The following is a 23,101-nucleotide window of genomic DNA, read 5'->3' as shown; positions in this document are numbered from 1 at the left end:
CAAAACCATAATAAGAGTTCATGTTCCCTGGTTATTTAGTATGTGCCAACCTGAGTCCCAGGTTTCTCTGTGGAATGACTCATTTCAGGCTTGTCACAACTCCTTGACCACGGTGTTACTTGGTGCTTCTATATCACAGCTGAGGATCCTGAGGCTCCAAGAGGTCAGGTACTTTACCCAAGGTCATGGAGCAGAAAGACACGCTAGAATTTGCAACAAGGCATCAAGGGGCCTTGCTCTTGACTTTTCCCAACAAACATGATCTTAAAAACCTGAATACGATTAGCATGTGATAATTATATGGTTTGTTTTTGAAATGTTCCAGGCTATTTTCACCTTCATTCCCTCTTTTGCTAAGGAGGCATGATGGTACCTGGAATCCTGGAAGGTGTCTTTTCATAAAGATAAGATTTGAAAACGGCTAGACGAGAGGGCACACACACTCCCTTTTCTAATACAACTTGAATGGGAGGCCTACTTGAGCAAATTGGGTGCCCCAAGAGATCACTTCAGTTTATTTTCCTTCTCCCAAAGATGAATTTATGTGGGGGGGGGGTGTTTGAAATTGCCTTTCAGTAATGCCTTTCTTTTTCTACACTTTTCTTGAACATGATGCAATTGATACCCCTTTGAAGTTTAATTATACCTCTGGCATTGCGTTGCATGAAGCATTTACTCATGGCTGTGTTTTTGGAAACTAAGTGAATAGCAGGAACGACATATTTATCTTGGATTTGAGACTTGAGAAGCAAATTCCTCCCTTGAACGTGGCTTAAGATAGATCACCTCCCCATCTGGGATTCCAACCTCAGGTACCTAAGGGAGCCAACAGTAAATTTGAAGAGTGAAGAGAGTAGGAAGACATTTTTCCCATTAATGTAGCTGAAAGCTGATGAGGGCAAGTACTGCCATCTAAGGTTTCTGCAGGGTTTTAGTACTAGTCTGACCACCCCACCCCGCCACCTCCCCATTCACTCCCCCACACTTATCCTAAAGATAAGAATGGTTGGCAAATCACCACTTTCAACAATGTCTATTCTGGCTTAAATATGGCTCCTGTGCCTCAAGTTGAATATGGAACAAGTTGATAACATACAGACAATTCTATGCTTATGAGACATGTGGCAGCCTGTTGGCATTACCGAGGAGGCCCTTCGAAATTAGTCCCCAACCTGCCTGGCTGACTGGGTTGGTAGAGCATTTGACTCTTGATCTCCAGGGTTGTGAGTTCAAGCCCCACGTTGGGCAGAGAGCTCACTTAAAAATAAATAAATAAATAAATAGATAAATAAATAAATAAATAAAAATAGAATTAGTTCTCAACCTTCTTTTCTAGATCTAGCACCTGCCATTCTCTACCCTGCAGTTATACTAGATGGCCTGCACCTTTTTATGCCAGGTGGGGTAAAAGGTGAGTTGAGGCCACATTTCAGAATCCCAAGGATTGGTTTTCTATTTCCTCTAGGCTGCACCTTTGAGACTTAGAAACAAGACGAGGATGGGTAATGTGGTTCCAAGATGACCGTCTTGGGCAGCCCAAACCCACAGAGACAGAGGGAATTCAATATCTTAATTTCATGCCTCCACACATTAATTTAATTCATGTGGATCCCTCATCCTGCGATGCCTTCCTTCACCTTGTCTCTAGAATTATACTTTTTCCTTCAGTATCTAATGATTTTCCAGTGACCCAACCCTCCGATTGAGATGCCCCCTCCATGCTGCCATAACAGCCCAGGCTTCCCTGCGTTGTGACACACACCACAGGGAGGACTCTCACATATTGCTTTGTCTCCCTTTCCCACTGAACTATTAATTCATTCTGGCCGATAGTACAAGATCAATATAGTTGTTGAATAAATGAATGAATCTTTCTTTCTGACAGAGCCTATTTGGGAAACAATTCAAGTCAGAAGATGAATTAGTGAATACAGAAGGCCTGGGATGAGCTGAGCCAGAAATGCCCCAAATCCATTCTGCAGCCAGCTAGCCTGTCCCATAGCAGCACCACTCTGCCAGGTGGCTCCAGATTCTTCAAGCTTTCCATTTTTCGATGCGGTGAGCACCTCTGTCAGCTCTGGTCCCGTCAAAAGGAGCCCCAAGCAGGTACTTACATCTTTGGTTTTCAACTTGGCCAGAACTTCAGTAAAGAAAAAAAACCCAAGAAGGCTCTCGTCTCCTATGTTGAAGAAGTGATGTTACTTCTCACGTTGGGATCATGAGTTGAGCTGGACCAGCTTTGTGGGGTGTTCCATCTGCAGGTTCTCCCACATCTACCTCTGGGCCCCAGCAGTGCTGTCCGCCTGCTTTCCGAAGGGGTGTGGGAATGCTCTCGTGCTAGTGGCTACACGGGACACGAAGCTATGACGAAGAGAATTTTCCCTTGAGAGGCAGCTCTGCATGAAGGTGAAGGAGATGGCCTCCATCAGCCCACTGCCAAATCCAAAGCCTGAGGGGCTTATGGAAGCAGGAGTCTATTAACCTCTGCTAACATATTAGCACTAATCTGTTGTTCAAGGAAGGAAGGCTCCCATAGGAGCCCTTTGACCATTTTGACCATGTAGAAGGCTCCTGAATGATCTATAGGTGCAGGGAAAATAGAAACTTCTGGGCAGCCTGAGAATCTGAGCTTGGACCATGGTTATTGTCTTGGTCTTGTTGGAGACCTCGGCCAGGCTCTCCCTCTGTCATTTTGTCCTGCAGTTTTGCATGGAAATCACTCTGTACCTACTGAGACCTAATCAAGTGTAAATGCCTTAAAATGCCATCAAAAGCCTTAGAGGCAGTGGTCAGGTATTATCAGTGACCAACAGTGAATCTGAATGACAAGATCTTTTTTATGGCCAAGTAATATACCATTGTGTAGATATACCATTCATCTCTCGAAATCTTGTCACTCATGACAACATGGATGGCTAGAGGGCATTATACTAAGTGAAATAAGTCAGACAGAAAAAAAAATAAGTCAGACAGAGAAAGACAAAGAGTTTGTGATTTCACTTATATTTGGAATCTAAGAAACAAAACAAATGATCAAATACACGAAAAACAACAACAACAACAAACAGAAACAGATTCATAAATGTAGAGAGTAAACTGGCAGTTGCCAGAGGGGAAGGGTGGGTGGGGGTGTGGAATAGGCCACATAGATGAAGGGGATTAAGAGGTACAAAATTCCAATTACAAAGTAAATAAGTCATGGGTATGGAAGGTACAGCATAGGGGATATAGTCAATAATATTGTAATAACTTTGTATGGAGATAGGTGGTAACTATACTTATCATGGTGAGCATTTCACGATGTATATAATTGTCGAATCATATTTGTACATCTGAAACTAGTATCATATGTCAATTATATTTCAATTACAAAATTTTAGAAATAGTGAATCAGAGCTCCCTTGAGTCTCCCATGCTCAGCACAAGGGCAGCCCTTCCCATCCGCTCATGTCCCTGAGCTTCTGGGAGGACTGGGCCATCTCTTTTATTTGTTTATTCCCCATGGCACTCACCTCAATCAATATTTTACAGTAAGGTGCTCGAAGTGTTTTCGTGAATTGAATTGAAGGCAACAACAAGGATCTGTATTTGGTTGAACTCCATTTGTAGATCCCAAAAGGTATGGCAACTTGGGCAGATTTCATAGTTTAGCTGGAGTGGTCTGTCAATGAGGAGCCCATGAGACTGGCTACACGCAGCCTGGAATTTTCCAGATGGCCTTGGATTGAAATAATCTATCTTGCTGTACAAATCTTATACCGGAAGTTCTTAATTTGGGACTTGAAAAATGTGATTGCTGTGTCTGTTGGACATCCAGAATAACAATAGTAACAATAATAATGCCACCCAATAAAGTGAACATTTGTTAAGTGCCAAGCATGGAGCTAAGTAAGCACTCTTCCATGTAGCATGATTACCAAGGGACCAGGTCTGTGAGAGCTTAGGCAGTATCTTGATTTATGGCCTTGTCATCCATACCTTTTTCCTAAAGAGTTTTCAGCATACTTAAGGTTCTTCATCACGGGCTCAGGATGGGTCTGACCTGATGAAGGCGGATGCAGGGGCCAAGTCTGCTGAGAGCTGCAACAGAAGTTCCCTATATGGACCTGTTTTTGTGTTTATGGATCATCCGTGGCGACTGTCAGCAGTTTTAATGTAGACAACAATTTGAGGCCATCCTAACCACCAGCTTTACTTCTTCCAAGGAGGCCTGGGGCCTTTTCCCAGTGATGATTATCCTTCTTTTCTAGAAATTCAATGGACCTTGTTTCAAACTTAGAATTATGAAGTACAAGCTTTATATAAGAATAGAATATTCTTCTTTGTTTTTGTTTTTATTTTAAGAATAGAATATTCTTTGTGGTTTCCAGGAACATGCACTATTCTACTGTATGTTAAATCATAAAGCTAGGGCAGAGAACATTTAAAACTTGGTGTTTATAATCTCTCCTCGCATGTTCTCCTCCCACTCTTCTTCCCTCATATCCCTCAAAGCCCAACTATTTTGCTAACACTCCATCAGGTATGTCCTATGACCTGCAAAATCTATTAATAGGCGAGAAAAAAATTAACTAGTGCAGGCAAAAAAGTTGATCCCAAATCTTGAACATTTTCTATCGGAGGCAATGAAAATGGATTGGGCAACAAAGTTGAATCCTTTATCTTTCTTCTTCCATGCCACTAATTCTCTTTCTAGCAAATCAGATCAGTGGGCTGAAGGGACTGGGGGAGGATGAGGATGGTCTGATGGAGGTGGAGCCCTCACTTCTCCAAGCTATGGGCATCACAGAACCAAGGGTAAAGGACAGGAGAGATGGCAGGACGATCAACATAATTTCATCTCCTTGGACATCAGAAGGGATAGGGTCGGTGGGTAATTCCTAGAGCTCCTGCTGATCCACAGGGCACAATACACAGGGCAAAGATTTTTGAGATTACCTGAAGCTCTAAAAATGTGCAGGTGATACTGGACCCTTGAAATTTTCTTATTTTGGTAAAATATACACCCCATCAAATTTAACATCAGAACATTTGAAAGCATACACTTCCGTTGCATTAACTCCACTTCTGTGTTGTGAATCACCACCATCCATCTCCAGAATTTTTTCCTCTTCCCAAACTGAAACTCTGTCCCCCTTGAACACTAACTCACCATTCTCCCCTCTACCCAGCCCCTGACAACCACCATTCTATTTTCTGCCTCTATGAATTTGGTGCCTCTAGGTACCTCATGTAACTGGAATTATACAGTATTTGTCATTTTGGGATGGGCTTATTTCACTTAGTATCATGTCCTCAAGGTTCACCCGTGTTGTAGTATGAGTCAGAACTTCCTTCCTTTTTAAAGCCGAATAATATTCCAGTGTATGTGTACAGCACATTTTGTTTATCCATTCATCCATGGACACTTGGGTTGTTTCCACCTTTTGGCAATTATGAATAATGCCACTATGAACATGGGTGTACAGCTATCTGTTTGAGTCCCTGCTTTCAATTCTTGTGGCTATAGACCCAGAAGTGGAATTGCTGGATCACATGGCAATTCTATGTTTAATTTTTTGAGGAACCGCCATATTGTTCTCTGTAGAGCCTGCACCATTCTGATGATCACGGTAGTGCAGATCCTCGTAGGAGGCGAACCTGGAGAAGACGTGAACTTTATCTTTGATCCCCGTGTCCCGTATCTTTGACTTTTTAGTGCTGGGGGGTGTTAGCATGCCTCTGCTTAGGTTCCCCACCTGCAGAAGGAAGATGGCAATTACTCTTCCTCTCAGGAAAACGAGGGACTATGGGAAGTATTACTGAGATTGGCTAAGAGAAGAAATTTGGTTCAAAATACCTTGAGTTCTAGGGCCAGAGCCTGTGCCCATGCTCTTCCTTTCTCCAGCTTGAGCTGGCCCTCCTTCCACTTGCACAGGTCAGGGGTGGTGGCGGTTGGGCTGGAGAGGGTCTAATATCCTGCTTATCACACGTGGATTATCAAGGACCTTCTGTGAGGCCCTGGTATAAAGGACCATCCTCAGCGACCAGACCATTGTGCCTGCGTTTCTGACTCTTGTTTCAACTTGCCGTGTTCCCTTTCCCTTGGTGTGGGATGGAGTTCCATAGAGAGACTCTCCACTGAAGGACTGGTTCATCGAAATCCAATCAAGATTTCAGGAAGAACGTGATGGCTCCATTCTTTCCCTCTGTCTCTCCCTTCTCGTCCCCTGGTCAGGTCTTATTCAGGATGTCAAAAGCTTGGCCATTTCTAGAACACACTTTCACTCTCTGATCCACATCAGGGCTTGTCGAAAGAGGGAAGGCCCCATACTGGGCTGTCATCGAAGAACAGAATTGGTGTCCTGTCCTTGGGAAGGCTGCCCAAGGCTGGATCTCACCCCTCTGGCACTGTGGACAGGCTGGCCTTTCGGGGAGCTCCTGCCCGAGCTGCTGTGGTGTCCTCGGAAGGAGGCGGGGTGCTGTGGAGAAACAGGGAAGCAGAAGGTACTGATGCTCCAGCCGGAACTCTGGCAGTGACTCGGTCACAGCTCAAGGAGGGATCACTCCCGAGTAGCTCTGCTGTATTTTTGGCCATGCTGCTGGCAGCAGGGAACCGTCTACACAAAGCCTCTTGTCCGTGTAGGATCAGAAACGGGGAGCAAGGATTCCTCCAGGCTCACTGGAAGGTGTCTCAGAAACAAGGTCACACCTGTATCTGCCCGCAAAGATTTTCCTCTGTTTCCAAAGCATCAGCTGGTAAAATTAATTAATCTTCAGTGGCCCTGTCCTCTGAGTGATGGCTGGAAGGCAGAAGGGAGTTCCACGGGCTGTGCCCCCCAGCCCCGCCTCCTGGCCAGGCCAGGCCTCCTGGGCTCGGCCCCTTGGAGATGACTCTCCCTCACTGGAGTGAGGCCCCGCGGCAGCCCGGGATCCAGCTGCCTTGTTCACGGCTGCTTCCTCGGCACCTGGAACAGTGCCAGGCCCGGGAGGCACTCAGTATTCGTAGAATGAATGAATCCACAGCTGAAATCTGGCCTGGGCTGGAGAATGGGCCGGCCTCCTGTTCTAGAGACAGACACTGCTGGAGAAGGAGCTGCCACGGAGAAGCGCTTTGCAGTTCCATTCAGAGAAGGCCTTGGACTGGAGATAACCAGTGTTATTATTCCCTCCGGTCCTTCTGTACCTGAGTCATCACTACCCTTAGACACAGGAGGAAGCAAAATATTGCAGGCCTTCTATGGCCTTCGGGGGGGTGGGGGGAGTGGGGGAGAGTATTACAATGTGCTAGGTAAGGCTGTCACTTTCTGGGTATGGGAAGGGGGGGGGGTCCCCTTTGAGGCAAATTTGCGTATATTTGCATAGCTGTGCCCACCTACACCCTAACCTGCAAAGGGACACCCAGCTCTTCCCACCTATAAACAGACTAATCCCCCTGCTTTCTCCTTTGCAGGATGTGCTGAATCAAAATTTAACTGCCAGTGTTCTAGAAATCTTGGGGGGGGACACAAAATGAACATGCCATTTACATTTTAAATTTTAAAAATGTCACTTTTAGTTTACATTTTTTTGTAAGTAGGAGTATATTTTGAAGACTTTCCAGGAGATCAGACGAGAGACAGGGAAATAGTCAAAGGTCAAATCGATCCTGAATCTTCAGTTGCAAAGAGGAGTGGATCTCCTGTTTTTTTCCTGTATTTGTGTGCGTGCAGTAGGGCTCCTAACCTGATCCTAATAAGAAGGCTCGGAGAAATTGGGTCTCTTCATTTTTCAAGATCATCACACATTTTCCGAGGGGAAAATGGACTCTCACTTTGGAAAACATAAAACCATGTTTGCTTTATGTCCCTTAGAAAACAGCTCCTCGCGTCGGGCGGAGGCAGGCAGGCAGGAAGGCAGGCGGGCTGGGCGCTGGAAGCCGGAGCCCAGGGCTGCAGCGTGTTGTGTAACCCGCCTGAGAATCACGTTGCACTGACGAGATCCGCAGGCTTTTAGTGCAATAATAAGCTTGATCTTTTTTATTCAAATACAAGGAACAACCACAGCCGGCTCCAAGTCACGTGGCCCGGTCACATGGTGCCGAGACCCAGAGACCGGCTGGCAGTCATTAACCAATGCTTACTCCCAGGGAGAAAATGCAGGTTTTAAAGACCCGAGCTCTGTTTTTGTAAAAGCAGCAGCCCTAGAAGAGAAGGTATACATGGTGGGTGGGGTGTCTGGAGCGTGCTAAGGGCTTTCCAAGGAAAGGGAAAGAGGCACCAAGTCCTCCCCGGTGTTGTGCGGCTCCCACTGGACAAACTTGCCCGGGGTCAGCCCCTGTCCCCAACCCGGAGGAGCCGCGGGGCCGAGCATCCCGGGCGGCGCGCGGAGGGAGGGGCGGGCAGACTGGGCGCGGGGCCCGGGCATTTGCGTAATGGAGGACACGGTTCTGAAATGAGCAGAAGGCTCCATTTGCTCCCCTTTGTGAACTTCGTGCCTTCTAGGGGTCGGCGGAGTTCGGGTAGGGGGTGTGGGGTGGGCAAGGGCAGGGGGAGCTTGTGGGCGCTTCTGGCGTTTTCATTAAAATGAAAACCAGCCTCCAGAATGTGGTTCCTTTAAGTCTTCCTGTGGTAAGAACAGAACTGCAAGGGCTCTGCCTACCTGAATGTTTCCTTGTTCAGTCGTTTGAATTTAGAAAGAAGTTCTTTCACTTTCTCCAACTTGTATTGCGTTCCTTTGTGCTTTCAAAAAGTAATTAGCCGGCGGAGTTTGTTTGATTTGGGTGTAGAAGCGACCACAGTGAGCGTGAATAGAGTTTAGAATCTCTTGCTGGAGGGTAGGGATGGATAAAGTACAGATAAAAGACTGGCAGAAACTGGCTTTTTTTTTTTTTTTTAAGCTAGGTGTGTTTTATTTCACATGATTAAAAAAAGTACTTTCCCCAAAACACCATGCAATATGGACTCAGCCTGGCGAGAAAATCCACCAATATAGTGTGGAGACTTATATACTTACTTCATTTCAATCTTTTCAGAAAGAACAGATATGTAAGGAATTTCCAGTTTTCCAGGTTCACTGTCTGAAATATAATTTCAGGAAATTTAGTTTGTTAGGGAGTTCAGTTGTCTCTGTTCTCACCTTTTCCCCCACTCTACCCTCTTGAAAAAGATAAAAGTATGTGACTTTAAGGGATGGGCCCAGGTTTTGTAGGGCCTGAAGCTTAACAATCCAAGAGGCCCTTTTGAAGAGGATATAAAATTACATGTACAAAATTAGGTATTAAAGTATCCCCAAATTCAGAAAAATATGTATTATTCGCTTACCACATCTCTGATATCCTTTTTGTCCTCTCTTTTGGGGGGCATGTTTCTTAGTCGGTCTCAAATTTCATCCTGACCAGTTATCAATTTTAAATGTGCCTATAGTTGTACAAGCTTGATGGTTGGAAACATTTTTCCAGGCCAGCTTCTGATGAGTCTGTTCTGGCTCTGTCTGTCCCACATCTTGATTTTCCTCCGCCGGCCCACACTACCTCCCGTGCCAGACACTGCAGGACACCCTCATACTGCGATATGACCTCTGGATCCGAGCCTTTGCATCTCCACGCCGCGTGGGTCAGCCCAGTGGGCCATAGCAATATTGCTGGAAACCTTCCCTACTTGAGAACAGCCGGCAGTAACTAAACTGTCCATATGGTTTATAAATTTATAAAAATCTCTTAACCTAAAGTAAAGGTATCTCTGATTCCAGTTCCTTTTAGCCAGATCCCAAAAATGCCCATGGCTGCTCCAAAGTCATCCAAAAGGATGGGAAATGTGGCCCAAAGGAAGTCAGAGTAGAAAGAGGCAGCGATCTTAAGCAATCAAAGCAATCAAGGTCAGAGTATCTTACCACCGCCAAGTTTACAAAAGCAAATGGCCATGAATGTGTTGCTGGGGCTCCTGCGTGGGTGAGAGGCTTGGAGATTCCTTTTCATCAGCTTCGAGGTAAATCTGTTTCTGGTGACCCTGGGTGCATCATACGTACATCTCAGGGAGTCATTTTCTGGGTCCCAGAAGCAAAGATCCTCTTGTGTGAGGCAAGCTTGCTTATCTGGACATCTCGTGGGCATGATTTGTCAAAGTAAATTCCATTAATAAAAAGCCTCTGTTGGGCTCTGACTCAGCCCCTCGCCCGTTGCCTTCACCCAACCAGCCTCTCAGGGAAAACCGATCGCCCTCTCCACACGTGCGAGGGAAGGGAGGAGGGGAGGAGCTGGGCCAGGGCATTTATTCCGTGTATGTTTATTCCATGTATGTTTATTCCGCGTGTTTTCCGTGCCCAGCCCTACCGAGTGCTTTTGTCACACGCATCACACCCTGTACTTCCCGGGACGACCCTGTGGAGTGGCTGCGACGAGTCCTGCTCTGCAGATGAGACATGGAGGCACAGGGAGAGGGCTTTCTGCCTGCAGTCACTTGGCGACAGCATTTCCAAGCGGCACCTCGGAACCGGGGCTGGCTGACTCCCCAGGCTGGTTCTTTCGTGACGGAACTCCGACCTTAAACTTTTCATGAAGTGAATGCAGCACACGTCTTGTTTTAGTTTCTCTGGTGGAGCTGACTTTATTTGCAGCAGTATCCGGTTATAGCTCCCCTTTCTTTGCGTCCGTTCTTGCAGAGCATGATCTCACTGCCTGCTAAAATAATTAGGGAGTGGAGCCAACGGGATTCCTTGACCAGCTTTAAAGTTCCTCTCTTCCCCTCTGATGCTGATGTTCTAGGGATTTGCCCCTGAAATGTGCCACCCGCCCTTACGCTGCCCATCCAAAAGAGTCACCTTGTTGAATCACTTGCCTAGCTTGTCAGGACAGTATTTTGAATTTGGAGTGGCTTGCCAACGTGCTGTTTATGGGGGAAAGGAGGCTGTCAGTTCAGACAATCCGCAAGTGCACTAATTAGCTGGATGGAAAAGCAAGCGGTAGCATCTCCCCTGCAGATGAGAGAACCCATCTGATCCAGTTTCCTGACTGCGGTAGCAGTGATTTTTTTCCTCCCAGGCCAGGCTGGGGACCGGGGCTCCAAAGCATTACGGACTCCTTTAGCTCGGGGTCTCTCCCCTTCTACACCACTGACATCTGGAGCTGGATTGGAGCTGGGTGGGCTGGGGGTGGGGGTGTGGGGGGAGCTGGCTCGTGTCTTGTAGGATGTTTAGCAGCGTCCTTGGCTGCTATGGAACGCTAACGACCCCCCCCCCCAGCTGTGGTAATCAATAATATCTTCACACATTGCCAAATGTCCCTGGGGAGGGGGCAACATTGCCCCTGGTTGAGAGCCACTTCTTGAGCCCTGTCAACAGATGGCCACCAACAGCTTCCAGTTGTGTTGATTCTTAAGGTGTGGGGGCAGGGGACAGAGTGGCTTTTGGCTCTCATGGGGCGGTGACTCACAGTGGGAATGTTCTAAGATAGACACAGGGCTCACAGCACCAGCCCTCCTGCATGAGACTATTGTGAGGGAAAAGGTAAAACCTTTGAGGATAGAAGCGCGCTCATTTCTCCAGTCAATTAGCCTAACTGACGTTGAGGTGGTTACCTGGGTAGTTAAGAGTTCTGTGGTCAGAGGGCGCCTGGGTGGCTCAGTTGGTTAAGCGACTGCCTTCGGCTCAGGTCATGATCTTGGAGTCCCTGGATCGAGTCCCGCATTGGGCTCCCTGCTCAGCAGGGAGTCTGCTTCTCCCTCTGACCCTCTCCCCTCTCATGTGCTCTCTTTCTCATTCTCTCTCTCTCAAATAAATAAATAAAATCTTAAAAAAAAAAAAAAAAAGAGTTCTGTGAATGCAGAATCTGTTTCTGGTGACCCTGGTTTGAATCCCAGCTTTGCTCTTAATTAGCAGTGGGACTTTGGATAAGTGACTTTACCTACCCGTGTCTCGGTTTCCTTATTTGCAATATGGGAATGAGAATATCCATATCGTAGAGTTGTTTAAAGAATTCCGTGAGATAATGCATGTGCTTGATGCATAGTAAGTACTTAACCCATGTAACCCACTTTTAAATTTCTGGACCAATCTTTGATGATGATGATGATTGTTTTGTTTTAATGTAGATAAGTATGTCTCTGCCCAGATTCTCCAGATAATTGTGTCAACCTCCTGCTTGGTTGATTCTGGAAACAGTGTACCAAGTAGCAACTTTAGAGTCTCCTTCTTGCTCTTTTTTTTTTAAATTTTATTTATTTATTTATTTATTTATTTTTTTAAAGATTTTATTTATTTATTTGAGAGAGAGAGAGAACACATGAGAGGGGATAGGGTCAGAGGACGAAGCAGACTCCCTGCCAAGCAGGGAACCCGATGCGGGACTCGATCCAGGGACTCCAGGATCATGACCTGAGCTGAAGGCAGTTGCTTAACCAACTGAGCCACCCAGGCGCCCTTATTTTTTTATTTTAAGTAGGCTCCACGCCCAACATGGGGCTTGAACTCACAACCCCAAGAACATCCTTCTTGCTCTTTATGGGAAATGCAGATGCTCTCTCCTTGAGATCGTCCATGGTTATCAACAAAGCTCTGTTGTCCTGAGAAAGTTCTGCTCACCACCCTATCAGGATTCGTGGCCATAAGCCTCTTGGTCTACAATGTGCTTGCTCAGCTCATGCTGAGCTTGAGGTGTTTTGCAAACATTTTTAACCCCATCTTGTCCATGCAAGGATTTACTAATATATACTAATATATATATAATAATGTATACTATATATAAAATATAATAATATATACTAATACATACTATAATTACTAATATATATACATATATATTCAATTCCAAACGAGATAATTAAAAAAAAAGGAAATCAGTGAAAAATCATGAATGTTGCCCTTGTGTATGAACTGAGTCAACGTTAGAGAAGGTTCGAAAGGACAAAGGGTAATTGTATAATATATAAAAGCTGCCTTGCTTCTTTGGTCAATAATCAGCAAGAGATAGGACAAGCAATAGACAGAAACGAAAGGGTTCGGAGTGTCACAGCTCGGAGGCTCACATCAACAAAGAGTCTACCAGCCTCTGTCAGGAGCATGCCAGGAGTTTGAAGACACAGAGGTTGGAGTGATGGCGTGCGTGCTGGAGGCCATGGATGTTTCCTCTGTACAAGGCCCCCTTTGAGTGGGCCTGACTTCAAAGTACAGCGGGCTGGTGGAGATGAAGTTAAAGAGAGTCTTACAATATTTGCAGATACTCTCTCTCTCAATGTGTTTTCAGTGCAGAAAAAAGACCCAAATTTATCGGGGGAAACACGCCCGAGACAACATATATCAGTGAGGAGGAGGAGCATGGGCTTGAGTTTAAAACACTCCTGGTTTGATGGACATCAATCTGAGGGCTGCCGGTGGAAACCCCTCCTAGGTAACTGGGATGACAAAGTGCGGTCAGAACAGCCTTTCAGGACCTGACCTGCTTCTACATGGAGGAGCTTCTGAACATGAAGAATCTTGCAACTGCCTGGCAGCCTGTCGTTATTGCCCCGCACATGTGATGTGTAAGCACAGATCTGTAAACGTGGGGATCGGTCTTACAATTCCGAGGGCACGAACAGATGGTATAGTTACAACCAAGACTAGATCCTTTTGCAATCTTTCGGACACAAGGAAAGAGTAACTTCCTTGGAGGTTGGAGCTCTGCAGAGCGGGAGCTGAAAGCAGCCTAGACATGCACAGGAATGGGGCTCCTGGGTGGCGCAGTGAGTTGAGCGTCTGACTTGTGATTTCGGCTCAGGAAGGGATCTCAGTGTCCTGGGAATCGAGCCCCGTAGCCCCGTGTTGGGCTCCTGGCTCAGCGGGGAGTCTGCTTGTCTCCCTCTGCCTCTGCCCCGCCCCCTGCTCACGTGAGCTTTTTCTCTTTCTCTCTCTAAAATAAATAAATAAATCTTTAAAAAATTTTTATTTACTTTTAAAATATTTTATTTATTCGAGAGAGAGAGAGCACAAGCAGGGCGAGGGGCAGAGGGAGAAGCAGATTGCCCAGGGAGCAGGGAGTCCCATTTGGGGCTCGATCCCAGGGCCCTGGGATCATGACCTGAGCCAAAGGCAGACGCTTAACGACTGAGCCACCCAGGTGCCCCTTAAAAACTTTTTTAAAAAGAGGCACACAGGAAAGCCGGTTCCATCCCGGGGGCTATTTGCTTCCCTTTCCTCTAACTTTTTCTAGTCCAGCAAAGCCCAAGGCCTTGGAATTCTAGCCAAACCTACTGACCAATGTAGAAAAATGAGCAAGGAGAATTGGCCAGGCAGCTGGCCCAGGCACCAACTCAGAATTCACCATTAGGATTGAGCGCTGGTGGAACTTACATCCGTAAGTCCACGTGATTACTGAATAAACCTTAGAAGTTAGCTATGATAGGTCAGCTGAGGATGTAAAATGACATTTTAACATAGTATGTATTTTTTTTAAGTTTTTTATTTTTATTTATTTTGGGGGGGGGCAGAGGGAGAGGGCAAGAGAGAATCTTAAGCAGGCTCCATGCCCAGCACAGAGTCCCACGCAAGGCTCCATCTGGGGCTGGATCTCAGGACCCTGACATCATGACTTGAGCTGAAATCAAGAGTCAGGCACTTAACTACTGAGCCACCCAGGCACCCCCAAAGTTATTTTTTTTTAAATTTATTTATATGTACTCTCTATACCCCACATGGGGCTTGAGACTCACAACCCTGAGATCAAGGGTCACATGTTCTTCTGACTGAGCAGCCAGGCGCCCCATAGTATGTACTTAAAAAAAAAAACACTTTTATTTTGCAGTAATTTTAGACTTACAGAAAAGTAAAAATAGTACAGAGGATTTTCATATACCCCTCACCCAACTTTCCCTAATGTTTACATCTTATATAATTATAGTACAGTGATCAAAACCAAGAAATTAATACTATTAAATAAACTATGGGTTTATAAGGAGTTTGCCAGTTTTTTCACTAATGCCCCCTTCCCAGGATCCCACATTGCATTTAATTATTTCTCCTTAGTTTCCTCCAATCTGTGACAATTCCTCAGTCCTTCCTTGTTGTTCATGATTTTGTCACTCTTGGAAAAAAAAAAAAACCAGTCAGTCAGTTATTTTGTAGAATATCCCCCCACTTGGGTTTGCCTGTTGATTTCTCATGAATTTTTAGCAAGGACACCATAGAAGTGATATACACTTCTCAGGGCATCAGACCAAGGGATTCATGATGTGGATACTTTCCTAGAAGTGGTGATGTTTACCTTGATTGCTAGACTAAGGGGCTGGGTTTCTCTGCTGTAAAGTTACTGTTTTTCCTTTTTTAGTTAATAAATATCTTGAGGGAGATACTGTTAGATTGTATAAGTGTCCTGTTTCTTCTCAAATTTCTGCCCATTAATTGTGGCATCTGCTGGAGAATCTTGCCTACAACAATGATTTCTGTGGCGTTGTAATGGCGAGTCTGTATTTTCCTCATTTCTTCTACAATTGTTAATTGGAATTCTTCCGTAAGGAAGAGCTGCCCCTTTCCCCCTCATTCATTCATTCATTCATTCATTCATGTGTTTATATTAGTATGAACTCATGGGTATTTATTTTATTCTATGGGCTATAATCTAATTACATTATCATTTTTATTGTACCTCAGATTGTTCCAGCTTTGGCCATTGGAAGCGCTTGCAGGTTGGGTCCTGTGTTCCTTGAATCCTGTGCCTTCATCTTTTTTGGGCACTTTCTTACCTTCTGAAATCACAAGATACTTCATGTCTCTGCTCTCTCAGCTGGCTCAGCCACTTCTCAAGGAGCCCCGGTGCCCTTTAAAGGATCATAGTATTTAAAGACCAACATCTGGGCACTAGGTGGGCTCATTGTTTTTGGGGTGTCATGGCTTCTAGGCCTTCTCAGCAGGCCGAGCTAGGAAATATATGTATGTATAATAAGGCAAGTATATACACATATATTTTTATTTCTTTATCTATTGAACTGTATACATATTTAAAAGAACATGAGCGTTTGTACCGATAGCCCCGATTCCAACCCAGCACCACAGGGTTTACTCCAGCCTTTCTGCTTTCCCTATCTGTACCTTCGTCCTCTGCCGGTGGGAAGCCTGGTTCTCATGACCGACACCGTATTTACTGTTCTGTCCAACCCTAGTGTGGGCATAAAGTAATTTGAGAATTGCTAACCCACAGTCTTCTGAGTAACGAATGCAGTATTTGCGTAGAATTCTTTTTGTCTTAAGCCTTACAGTCTCCTGTTAAAATAACTGTTTTCCCAAAGTTCCAAAGTTCTTTTCTTCACCCCTTTCAGTGTGGTTATGTTAGTAATTTGTAATACACTTAGGTTAATTTGTTATGGTGTGTATTCCTTTTGGGCTCCCTCCCATACCCTGATTCATTTGGTTTTTTAAATTTACATACAACAATCTTCACACTTTGTGGTATACAGGTCTGTGGGGTTTTTTTTTAAGATTTTATTTGTTTGAGAGAGAGAGAGTGCGTACATGAGCTGGGGGCGGGGCAGAGGGAGAAGCAGACTCCCCACTCGATCCCGGGACCCTGAGATCATGACCTAAGCCTAAAGCAGCCACTTAACTGACTGAGCCACCCAGCTTACCCCCCCTCCCGCCGCCTTTTAAAAATCTTATTTGTTGAGAGAGAGAGACTGTGGGTTTTGACAAATGCACAGAGTTGTATATCCACCACCAGTCATGACACAGAAAAATTCTACCACAAAATTGCCCTCACGCAGTCAACCCCTCCCTGAACCTCATCCCCTGGCAGTCACTGATCTGCTTTCTGTCCCTGTAGTGTGGCCTTTTCCAGAAAGTGCAATGAATGGAATTATGTAATAGTCTTTTGGATCTGGCTTATTTCACTTAGGAAAATGCATCTAAGGGTCAGCCATTCAATTATTTGTTCCTTTTTATTGTTGAATAATACTCCACTCATTAGGCACCTCAGGTGTCTGTTGCCATTGCTTCACACTGACTTGAGTCAAAGCTGGGTCTTCCAGAAGAAAAAATGATGCTCATACTGCTGGTTTGGTGGTACTCCGGATTCTGGTCTCCTTTCTCCATCTGCCTGCCGCCATTTACTTTTCGGATTCTCCGAAGAGATGCTGCGTCGTTCTGCCCAGGTTTTATAAAGGCAATCCATGGGAGAGTCCAGGCAGAGGGTGTGTTCACCATCGTACCCAGACTAGACCCTCTGTCCTTTGTCTTTTTGCTTTTAGAAGTCTGAAGTCAGTGTGTTTCCTGATCCTTGTAATTGATCTATTTCATCTTCATGGAAACTCCTAGGATCATTTTTTGTTCCCAGGGGGTCCCCAGTGGTTACAAATTGCCCAATGATGTCCTTGGACAATTTTCATCCATTGTGTTGGGTACTTGGAGGACCCTTTCATTCTAGAATGGCATGTCCTGTTCTAGGACAACTACTTGAATAATTTTGTCCATGATTTTCCTTCTATTTCTCTCTTCTCTCTTTCTGAGATTTCTTCTATTATTTAAATGTCAGACTTCCTGGACTCATCCTCTACTTTCCTCTTCTCCTTCATTTTCCATCTCTTTGTCTTTTTGCTATAGTTTCTGGGATACTTACCATCATCTTTATTTTCTAGTCTCTCTATTTATTTTGTCATCTGTGCAGTTGTTTTTAGTTCCCAAGAGCTCTTTTGGCGGTTGTTCTCTACGTTTCTTCTCTTTCTTTTTTTTTTAGAGAGAGGGGGAGTGGGGGTAGGGGAGAGGCAGAGAGAGAGAGAGAGGGAATCCTCAAGCAGACTCCCCACTGAGCACAGAGCTTGATGTGGGGCTCGATCTCACAACCCTGAGATCATGACCTGAGCCGAAATCAAGAGTCAGACCGACTGAGCCACCCAGGCGCCCCTCTCCTTTTTTTTTTTTATAGCATTCCAGTCTTCTTGCTTTGATCTTCTGTCATCTCTTTGAGGACATTAATGATTTGGGGGAAAGTTTTCTTCTCCCTGCATAGACTCCAGGTTGCCTTTTTTTTCTGTTTGTGGTACAGCTATGTCCATGATAGAGTTGAGAACAAACAAGCTAACTTGGAAGCTCTGAGGTTAAGGCAGGGGTTTGCTGACTGTGAGCTTCACTGTGGGGTGAGCTGGCTGGTGGACTATTTGTTGAACATTCCCTAATTTCAGTATCTTTGGGTGGTTTCTCTGGGACTGGTCAGATTCTCCGGTGCAGAACTTTAGTCTCCTGCTTGGAAGCTTAACGTCTGGTGGCCAAAGTTCTGGGAGCTAAGTTGGGGAAGGAGAGCCGGGGGTCTCAGCACCTGGCACTCATTGTGTATACTGTCATTTGATCTTCTTGGTTTTGACACAGTGCGTCCAAGTTCCCAGTCCACAGACTTCTATTTTACACTCTTAGGAGGGTGAAATCTCTAAGCTATGGTTAGATGGGGTAAAAGTAGTCTCCCCGTGTACAGAGTGGGGGCAGGAAGCTAGAGACCTGTGTCTCTGGGGGCTTTCACCCAGTCCTATTTTAGCCACCCTGTTTGTGCCTCCATTTCCAAAGGTACCTGGTGCTGTTGGTTCCTGAGTTTTTTTGAAGATTCTCTAGTGTGAAACAAGCTCATTCTTCGCTTTATCTACTGCCAACTCAAGGCCGGTAAGTCCTTTATCACCTGCTTCCTAGCTTCTCATATGTTGTTGCTGTTTTTTCCTCTCCTGTCCCGCCTGCCTGTGTGGGGTGTGTTTGTAAACAATCTCTTTACTGTAGTTTTAGTGTATTTTGGGAGGAAGCAAGTTAGATGTGATATTCACTCTTGCATCCTAAAAAGGAAGTCTAGAATGTATTTTTTTAAATATCGGAAATCATAACTCTTAATGCTAAAATGGGACTTGGAATACCACGTTTGCTGGGCCTCAGTTGGGGACAGATGACTTGTACAAAGCCACATAACTAGTAGGGAAGAACAGCTTTCGAACCTGGGACCTGACTTGCCTAATTTTGTTTGTACTATACCAGCACGGTGCCCTTTATGATCATTATGAAATAACATTAAAAAACCTTTTATTCTGAACTAGTGTAAGACTCATGAAAAGTTCCAAAAAAATAGTACAGAGGGTTCCCATGTGGCCTTTGCTCAGCTTCCCCCAACAATAGTCTTATAGACAACAGTACATTGTCAAAACCAGGAGCTTGACGTTGGCACACTACTCTGATGAAGGTCAGGTACAGACTCTTAAGTAACATTCTGAATGTATGAAATTTGTGTATTCTGCTAAGCAAAAGCCAGAAGAGGACTCAATCTTTTCTTACTAAGGAGGCTACAATCTAAATAGACATACGAAGATAACTCACCAAATAACACTCAAGTACAGTCCAAAATATATTTTAGAGCCGTCTTCCAGAAAAGCGAGAGGTGGTGAAAACAGGATGGGCTTTGAAATCAGACGAATCTAAGTCCGAATCCAACTTCGCTGCTTAAGATTTGTGGGTCCCTGGGCAAGGAATTTCCCTGAGCCTCATTTTCTTAATGTAAAATGGTGAATATTATTATCTACTTCTTAACATGGTGAGAATGAAATCATGTAGATTATAGTCTAGAATAGTGCTTGGTACATAGTAGCTCTTCAATAAATGGTCACCATAATAATTATTAATAAAATAATAATCCTTAATAATCATAACCCTGTAGTTGTCCGCTTGATCTCGTGTCCAGCTCAAACACCAGGTAGGTTTCTACCTCCTAATTTGCTCTGTCGGGTTTAAATAGAAATCAAAGAACGGTTCCTCGTGAAGAGAGGCCTCAGAGGGCACCATGACTTGCCCAAATTGATGGCACGGGTGTGTCCTCTAAGCCTCCTAATCATCCACGTCAGTATTTCAGTAAAGTATGGAAAGATGGTCAAACATTTAACTAAATGCACATAATTTACCTTTTCTTTTAAAGAAAACTTTGGAAAATAACTAGGATTCTTTTAGTTGTAGTACAAGGTAAAGGTGCGTACCTAACGGCCAAAAGGATGCTGTTTATCTCTTGACCACGTTATCACTTTACAAGCAGTTTGGCTCAAGCCCAGGAGAAGACACTTGTTCCTTTCCCAGGACTCCCCCGAGGCCCAGCCCCCTCCATTCCACATGCAAGTCCAAGGGTCCCAGCCCATAGAGGAAGTGGCCATCACAGGCACAGCAAGAAAGCTTTGGAATTAGAAACCCATGCAAATTCTAAATTGAGCCTTGTTTGATTATCTGAACAAAAACACTTGCAAGTCAGTGTGTGAACTAGCCACTTGGGGCTTTTCAAAGGCCCACACTTGGGCCCCACTCAGCAGGTGGTTGTCCGATGAGCATCCTGCTTTACATCACACCTGATCGCCCACCGGCCTAACTCTGGCTTGAATTTCCTGCCCTTGGCATCAACAGAAAGGGGGGGTTCACAAAGGCAGCAGCTTCCGGTTTGGCCCCATAGCAAGGAAGGAGCTCTGCTTGCAAACTTGGCCATTTGTTTAAATTGTAAAGTCAGGACTTGCCTTTGGGGGTCGGGGTGACCCTGCAGTCCATTTGGGTCCACCCAAGCCGGCTGATGGTAAGACAGGACCTGAGGATAAAGAAAAAGCTCCTTCGTGATCCTGCCTCTTTTCCTGTTCCGATTGCCTGTTATTTGAACGAATAACTTCCAGGCCTTCCTTTATGTCTCCAACCGTGTTCCTTCCCAACCATCTCACAAAAGATCACGTTTCCTTCTGCCAGTTTACCTCGTCTGTCTGGGGGGTTTTTAGGGACTCAGGCACAGCTTTTGGTAGTTCAGTAGAACTGCTAATTCAAGAAATTCTCTCTTCTATTAATCATGCAATTCACATCACTAGAATATTCTCAAAGAAATTAGGCTACATCTAAATAAACGGTGTGGTAAGTGCTGTAACATAAATGGAAAACAGTGTTTATTATGGGCTGAATTGTGCCACCTCCCTCATGTTGAAATCCCAACCCCCAACCCCTCAGAATATGACTGTATTTGGAGACAGAGATTTTAAAGAGGTGATTAAGTTAGAAGGAAGCCTTTTGGGTGGGACCTAATCCCATGACACAGGTGCATGGACAGAGGGAAGACCATATCGGTGGCCATCTATAAGTCAAGGAGACAGGTCTTGGAAGCAACCAACCCTGTTGACACCTTGATCTTGGACGTCTAGCCTCCGGAGCTGTAAGGCAATAAATCTCTGTTGCTTAAGCCACCCAGTCTGTGCTTCTTTCTCATGGCAGCCCTAGCCGACAGTACATGGTTCAATCATAACTGCGCTGTGATTTTAATCCCTCCATTCGCAAAAGGTAACGGGCCCCGATTTTTTAAAAATCACCATGTAAAGCGAGTCTGCTTGTTTTCTTTTTCACAGCTTAACTGAGGGATAACTCACATCCAATAAACTGTACATACTTTAAGTGTACAATCTGATAAATGTTGACATCTCTCTACACTCATAAAACCATCAACACAATCAAGATAATGAACATACCTGTCATCTTGAATAAGTTTCCCTGAGCTCCCTTGTACTCTTTCTGTCCTTCCCTTCTCCTTCCCCATTTTCCGGGCCACCACTGCATCTGCTTTCTGTCACTAGAGATTAATCTGCCACTTCTAGAGTTTTATATAAATGGAATCATATAGCATGCATTCTTTTTTGTCTAACTGCTTTCACTTTGTTTAATTATCTGGAGATTAATCCAGGTGGTGGTGTATTTCAATAGTAGTATTTTTTTTTTTTTTAAAGATTTTATTTGACAGAGAGAGACACAGCGAGAGAGGGAACACAAGCAGGGGGAGTGGGAGAGGGAGAAGCAGGCTTCCCTGTGGAGTAGGGAGCCTTATGCGAGGCTCGATCCCAGGACCCTGGGATCATGACCTGAGCCGAAGGCAGACGCTTAACGACTGAGCCACCCAGGCGCCCTCAATAGTAGTATTACATGGTATGCGTTCGCCAGAGTCCCTCCATTCACCTGCAAAAGGACTCTGGAAGGCCTGTTTAGTTTTCTTTCTAATAAAAAAGAAGTTTTCATTGATTAATGATACAACGTGATTACCAGATTGTCTTTGTTTACTGTCTTATCCATGTTATTTTATTTTAAGCGTAGGAAAATAATTGTAATAGCTTTTCTGATGATTGTGAGGGTCCCTATCGTTTTCCAGTGGGGGTTTAATCTCTTAGTTATTGGAATGGAATGCCCTAAAATAGGGATTTCAAAACCCTGACCTGGATTTTAGTTGGTTCTGAGTTATTGTTTTTAACCATAGTGGGGTTTTTTCTCCTTTTTCACCAGATTTAATCAATTTTTTGGCTTACAATTGTTTGAGATTCGGAATAGAGCTGCTATAAACATGCATGCACAAGTCTTCCTGTAGACATATGCTTTCTTTTTGTTCGGGAAAATACATAGAATTGAAATGGCTGGATCATATGGAAGGTGATTTAAAAGGTTTAACCTTTTAAAAATTGCCAAACTTTCCCCAAAATGGCTGTACCATGTTGCACCATCACCGGCGGTCTATGAGAGTTCTGTCTCCTTTGCATCTTTGCCAATACTTGGAATAGTTGAGCTTTTTGATTGTAGCCATCCCAGTAGGAATGTCGTGGCATAGCGTCGTGCTGTTAATTTGCATCTCCCTAATGATGTTGAGTAGCATTGCCGTCCATAGATCTTGTTTTAGATGACATGTCTGCTCAGATCTTTTTGCCTATTTTTTAACTGGGTCATTTGTTTTCTTACGACTGAGTTTTGAGAGTTCATTATGTATTCCGGATGCCGGTCTTTTATCAGATACAGACTTTGCAAATATCTTTTTCTAGCCTGTGACTTGGGTTTTCATTCTCTTAATAGCGTCTTTCAAAGAGCAGAATTTTTAATTTTGATGAAATCCAATTTATCAACCTTTCCTTTTATAGACTGCGCTTTTGGTGTCACATCTAAGAAATCTTTGCCTAATCTTGTCACCAAGATCTTCTTCTATGTTTTCTTCAAAAAGTGTCGCAGTTTTAGGTTTTATATTTGGGATTATAGCCCGTTGTGAGTTAATGTTTCTATATGGTATGAGGTATGAATAAAAATTCTTTTATTCATTTATTTTTTTTGCATGTGGGTGTTGAATTGTGTCAGTACTATTTGTTATAAAGATTGTTCCTCCTCTGATGAATTGCTTTTGCAT

The 23,101-nt window shown here is 44.5% G+C and overlaps 3 long non-coding RNA genes across 5 annotated transcripts in view; 2 read left to right on the top strand and 1 right to left on the bottom strand.

The window, feature by feature from the left end:
* The window catches only part of LOC115943443 (uncharacterized), a 44,837-nt gene that overhangs the window by 5,449 nt on the left and 16,287 nt on the right, over positions 1 to 23,101 (top strand). For both annotated transcript variants that reach the window (XR_014143694.1, XR_014143693.1), the window contains exon 4: positions 18,472 to 18,564. This is a non-coding gene — a long non-coding RNA (uncharacterized LOC115943443). The remainder of the gene's footprint in view (positions 1 to 18,471; positions 18,565 to 23,101) is intronic.
* Positions 8,055 to 9,418, bottom strand: LOC145720609 (uncharacterized). The gene is made up of 4 exons (XR_014143695.1): positions 9,282 to 9,418; positions 8,974 to 9,037; positions 8,620 to 8,787; positions 8,055 to 8,161 (listed from the first exon to the last, which is right to left on the bottom strand). It is a non-coding gene; the product is annotated as an uncharacterized LOC145720609 (long non-coding RNA).
* On the top strand, positions 8,055 to 11,774 carry LOC115943439 (uncharacterized). 2 transcript variants are annotated; one of them, XR_014143692.1, is made up of 3 exons: positions 8,055 to 8,173; positions 9,419 to 9,944; positions 10,283 to 11,774. It is a non-coding gene; the product is annotated as an uncharacterized LOC115943439 (long non-coding RNA). The 2 variants fall into 2 exon arrangements; XR_014143691.1 differs by having other exon boundaries at positions 8,061 to 8,173; positions 9,709 to 9,944.

Source organism: Leptonychotes weddellii, chromosome 3 (genome assembly GCF_054177405.1).
Source record: "Leptonychotes weddellii isolate Sample4059 chromosome 3, ASM5417740v2, whole genome shotgun sequence".
NCBI classification, from domain to species: domain Eukaryota; kingdom Metazoa; phylum Chordata; class Mammalia; order Carnivora; family Phocidae; genus Leptonychotes; species Leptonychotes weddellii.
This window is presented reverse-complemented; position numbering and strand designations above follow the sequence as displayed.